Genomic DNA, 6215 nt, shown 5'->3' on the forward strand with positions numbered 1-6215 from the left:
GCTTCACTTTTCACAAGACATCACATAGTGCATGCTTTTGCTCCCCTAAGCACAAGCCATTAATGTTCCACAACATGTGGGAGATTTTCTTGGTTACCTTACTCATTACAATAGGGATCAAATTCATCTTCCTCCTCCATGCCATCCAAAACAACAAACACATTTTTCTCAACAAGGGGTTTGCATGCCATCTTCTTAAGCGACAATTTTGCTTTAGTTGCAATCTGTGCATTTGAAGCCTGCTTACCTTTCTTGGCCATTTGAATGTTTTTCTTATCTTCACTTGCACCACTTGAGGATGGGCCAACAATGGATGGGTTCTTGCTAGCCTGTTACTTAGGGCTGAGACCCTTGCAATGAGTGTTTCTCAGTCAAGCTGCCTATGCAATAGGAGCTGTTTGAGATGTAGTCTTAGCAGGAGCTTTCAACACAGCCTTATGTGTAGCCTTTGTTGCTCCTTGAGCATTTTGATTATGCATGATGTTTGATGCAGGGAGACTTCATGTTGGGCTGAGGGGCTCATTGCTGTTTTGGGGTCCTCAAGTGCAAAATTTTTTGGGCAATCATGGGAAAAATGGCTTGTCTGTTTGCGTAAGTAGCACACGTCACGGAACAATGCAAACTTGACATCAATACATATATCCAAACCATTGGTATTAAATAGATCCAACATCTTAGGATGCTCTTTTCTTCTATCCCATAGGACACATGCTTTCTTCTCATAGCACATGGGTCCATATGAATTCTTAGGCACATAAATGACTTTTCCTAGGGCCTCAGCAATGGCAGTCAGCAATGGTAGGGAATTCTCCCTCCAATCAATCAGGTAATGAGGGAAAAGATATCCAAATTGGGTACGCAGGCCTACGTACTCTTCTGTTGAGTGAAAGAGGCTACCTATGGCAATGTATACACAAAATCTCCTTTGTATCCCATAGTGCTGCCCAAGACACAGTCCGTCTCGATAGATGACGCCAGAAGAGAAAAATAGAAAACCTTCCCCATGAACCAAAACTGGTGTAAAGTGGTCACAATCATTGTTGTTTTTCCTTAAACAATGCGGCCGTGTTGTCCTCACTAAGGCCTTATGAGCCCACATCGACTACAAAATCAAACATCAAGTGCAGAAATATGAAGCAAGGATAAATCATTCATGGTTTTGAAGACCGTATCTTCTGTCTATCAGAGGTGGCATTCTATGCTCTTTAGTCTCCTCAACCCTCCTGTTCACTACAAGATTCCAAATGTGATATCTTCTTCCCTTGTTCTTATGAGCTTCGCACTATATAAGCTTTTTTGCAAAAGAAAACACAAAAGGCACAAACACAGAATGTAAGAACTCAAAAAGCTAAATCACAAATAAACAAAAGAAATTGAACATTGATAGATGTTTGCCAAGCCCCTTGCTTTTGAGCAATGTTTGCCAAGCTTCCTACTTGTGAACCCTCGGCTTTTGTTTTTTTGTCAATCGCCAATCACCAGATGGTTAAGAATTTTATGTCCTTATAAAAAAAAAAACTAAGGTTTGCTTCTACCTTCTTATAATTCTCACCAAAAATCTGATACACAACTACAATGAAAATACCAATATACATGAATGAATCGATTGCCTCTAGATTCACCTGTCCTATGTTAATCCACATGGTGTTTTGGAGTACGAGCTCCTATTTTGTCACATAGCGTATAAATGATGCACTAGTTGCTCAAATTTGAGACTTGACAATGAAACCAAAATGTTAAAGGCTCTTATAAGCTCAACCACTGGGCTTATGGGACTGCTTATTGTTTCAAGCGTTTCGAGCAATGCAGTTATGGCTACCTCTCATGTAACCATTGAAAAGTCTCAATCCAATGTAGTGAACTCATTGAAAGGCTCATCAATGGATCTATGATATTTGCAATGTGCATCAAGCTAGCTCCACCTCCTTTGCCTCAATCGGCCTATAAGCTCCACAAAGAAGAAGAAGAAGAAGAAGAAGAAGAAGAAGAAGAAGAAGAAGAAGAATAAGAAGAAGAAGAAGAAGAAGAAGAAGAAGAAGAGGAAGTAAGAGCTTCTCTGACTGGTCCCTCACTCTACCACACACTCACTTTCTCAATCTTGATCTCTCTCTTTCTCACACAAGGCAAGAATTAAGAAAAGAGCTCTCAAGATTGCACACCACAAATATGAGCTTCTTCATTCACTTTCTAGTTTTTATACATGGCCTCAATTTTTGAACACCCTCCTTTTGCATTTGCCTAGACCGGCCTGAGCGTTCTCTTGTGATCGAGTTATCTCACAATCAAGTTCTAGTTCAATATCTCTTTCAAGTTCTTCTCTTGTAAGTTGTGAGGGCTATTTCCTCACTCTCAAAGAGCACTTTCCATACCCATAATAGTTTGGCAAGACTCTCCTACCATGATCTTGCCTAGTCATGGTGGAGTCCATGATGGAAGGTGTTGTTGCTTCTTTACAAAGCACCCAAGAACAAATCCAAGAGCTTTAAGAAATTTATGCAAAGCTACAAGATGAGCAACCACAAGCTTCGGGTTTAGATATATAAGACCTACAATGACAACTTCAAGGAATTCAAGAGACAAGGCTACATTGAGCTAGATGTCCATCGGCTCTACTACTGGCAATCTTCATGATCAACATAATAAATAACCAAAGGTTAGTCTCCTAGAGAAAGTTGATAGCAAAAGGTCAAAATTTAGAGGTTTCCTCTAGCAAGTACGATTGTTTATATGTAAGTAACTAGATTGTTATCCAAATGATGCTTCTAATGTTAGACTCGTTGAAAGTTTTCTCTTAGATATAGCTCTTTCTTGGTTTGCCCTCTTGCTTGAGAAGGAATCCCCATTGGTATATAATTTTGAGGCCTTTGTAAAAGAGGCCTCTACCACATTTGGAGAAGTAGACAAATTAAGAGTAGCTGAAACAAATATTAGAAATCTATTCCAAGGGTTGAGACGTGCCTCAATATATGCATCATAGTCTTGGAAACTCACATGCAATTTAACATGGCATGAGATTATTTTATTAGTCAATTCCATTGGGGATTGAAAGATGATATTAAAGATCTTTTTCTCACTATGCCAAAGATGCATACACTTAGTGAATTGATCTCTAAGGTAATTGAATGTGATAACTGCTTGTCTAAGAAAATATAAGAAAGACATCGATAAGCCACCTTGAATTCAAGTAGGATGAATAATTTTGAAGAACGAACCTTCCAAGAAGACCAAGTATCTAAGGCAAAGCCTATGCAAATTGATATGATGTGGTTCAAGCCATTGACAGTTCAAGAAAACAAAGGTGGTGTATAGTGGATTATGCATGTATTGCAGGTAGTCTGTAGGATGGTGCACCCTAAGTCCAACAAGAAATCTCTAGAAGGAAGCTTACATAGATTTGACTCATAGAGAGAGATATGAGAACTCCAAGTATGCAGGGTCCTACAGGGTATGGCTGTCATGAAGATAGGGAGTGTAGTTGAAGTTGGAAATGAAGTCAACCACTTGGATTGAGTTGGACAGAGATGAAGAGGAGCTGAGAGAAGAGATTTCAGAGCTGAGCCATGCTCACCATGGCTCTGATACCATGTTGAGAAGCATGAATCTAGAGCATGGCTATGGCGGATGGAAGAGAAAGAGAAGACTCATGATGACATTGACAAGAAGAACTAACTGTTAGTCAAGTGAATTAGGTTTCAAGATGGAAGCTTGGACTCATAAACACAATCTTGAGTATGACACTGACTATGACTAGAATGACAAAGTACAATGCTATTCCTTCATTGAATGATAAGAAAGTAAAATAATTTATAGGCTCATGATGGTTCCATGCTTAGAGGCTTGACCATTGCTATTGTTTTATTCTGCAATATTCTTCCATAGAAACTTTCTTAATTATAACAATCTGCTAGCTAGATAACATAACTTTTCATCTTTGCTCTGTTCTTGCTTACCTTGCTCTGCTCTTGCTCACCTTGCTCCCCCCTCCGTCAGGAATCTTTCAAAGAATCCTTCCCAGGATTAGCACAGGAAGGGCGAGGTAAGCACTGTTTCGCGTGGGTTGACTTACCTAGCCAATAGCCAATCATAGAAGTTTGGGTTGTATTTGAGTTGGGCTTGACAATCCAGAGTAGATGGTTGGATGGAGACTTGGGAAATGTAGGTCAAAACATCGTGGAAGAGATCTCTGGTACTGAGGCGACTTGCAACATGTAATTCCTCTTTGGTCCCAATCCTGACAGTAGCGCGGTGGCTAGGGCAGTAGCACTTTGCTCCACGGATGTATTGTCCATGAGTCGCTTTGCCACCAATTCACTCAACGTCATGCCAGCCTCTATTGCCCATTCCCTCTCTACATTTCTTCCGGACTTGGCTGCCCCAGCTAGGTCTAGTACTCGTCTAGCCTCGTACATATCCACGTCCTGCTGCAGCCTTCTAGCCCTCTGCTCATGGTTGTGGGCAATTATGCCTTCCAATGCTCTCTTGATAGCTCTTCTCTCTTCTTCCAGGTTAGCCACCACTTCCTCTACAGGTCTACCTTGGATCTCAGTCCTGGTGAGTAGATCGTAGTCGTGTACCAGTTCCTGGACCGAAGTTGGAAATTCTCCTAAGTCTAATTGGTCTTCCCCTTGATCGCCTCTTGATCCCGACATTGTTTCTGCTTCCAGCTCCACGAGATTTTCGATGAATCCAATCAGCTCTGGCAGCTTCCACACCTCTATCTTGTTGCTCCCGTGTCTTTGTGTTTTCTCCAAGTACTACTAGTAGGGCGCTCAGGCACCTGTCTAAGTCTTGGGGTCTCCTCCTACTAGTGGGTTCCTTAATGTTATTAGGTATCCAGATGTGTTCCTTGTTATTTGAAAGCAGCGTCGATCCTTACTCACACATTGTGCTTAGTGCTTTCATGGTGCTTGGTGCGAAAATAGGCTTTTCTCTTTTCTTGCTCTGCAGGTTTAGTGGAGCACAAAAGTGAAATACCGATGCAGAAAGAGTTTGATGCAAACTCCACCTTGTTTCTGCCCACGTTCTTAGCCTAATTTGAGTTTTTAACTCGGTTCCCAGCTATTTTATGGTCTTTCTGCATCCTAAGTTCGATTAATCTCTGAGGTTCTAATGGCCAAATTGGGTTCTGGGGGTGTTCAGGGTTGAGTCCTGGGGTCAGGTCTGTGGTCAGGTCAGCAAAAGATCCTTATCTTTGTGTTTTGCCAAGATGGTCCGATTCTGGGAATCGGACCGGGATGGTCCGACTCTGAGAGTCGGACGGTCCGATTCTGGCAATCGGACCAGTCTGGTCCAACTCTAACAGTCGAACGGGGGTTGGTCCGATTCTGGACTGATCCGATTCGGACAGGGGCGGGTCCGATTTCTTCGATCGGACGAGGTGTCTAATCGGATAGGCTGGTCCGAGTGGTCCGATCAGACAGGATGGTCCGATCAGACGGTTGAGTGTCTGATTATAAGGGGCAGTCCGAGTGCCACGTGGCACGTTCGATCAGGACGGTCTGATTCTGGGAATCGGACCAGTCTGGTCCGATTCTCTCTCAGTCAGACGGTCCGATCCTAGGAGTCGGATGGTGAGCCGACTCCAGAATTCGAGTGGTCCGATTCTGGGGATCAAACCACTGTGGGTTGGTCCGACTGCATCGGCGGCGGGCGCGATTCCGGCGCATTTGAATCCTTCCTAATGCCTACTGCACTCAATCACCACAAACTTCCCATGACCGATTAGAGAGCCAATGGAACACATCGGACTCACATGAAGCAGCACGAATCGAATGCGCCCAGAATCAGAGTCGCGTTTCCTTGTCTTGTGAACCAGAAACTCTCTCTCTCTCTCTCTCTCTCTCTCTCTCTCTCTCCCACAAATAAAGCCAACTAAGAAAACGAGGTCTGCCCTGGCCTCCCAGGCCTCTTAAGGGTCTTTCCCAGCACTGCAACACCTTACAGCCAGTTCCCTGTCCCTGTTTCACCGAGAAACTTGAATTCGATCCCTTGTTTTCCTGTTTCCAGCAGCAGCCAAAACCTCTGTTTTCTCTGGTCTTACCCTAATCTAACCTTAATCTAGTGCAACCAATATGAAAAACAAAAATGCAGAACAATAGTCCTAATCTAATGCTTTCAACAAACCCAAATACTTACCTGTTCCTCAGATTAAAACCTCCTAAGTCTCCTAGTTATCTCGAGCACTGGTTCAGGCTGCAAACCCTACTTCCATGCTC

The sequence above is a fragment of the Lygodium microphyllum genome, chromosome 24, assembly GCF_053477565.2.
Source record: "Lygodium microphyllum isolate KBCC chromosome 24, Lygodium_microphyllum_v1.1.10, whole genome shotgun sequence".
NCBI lineage: Eukaryota > Viridiplantae > Streptophyta > Polypodiopsida > Schizaeales > Lygodiaceae > Lygodium > Lygodium microphyllum.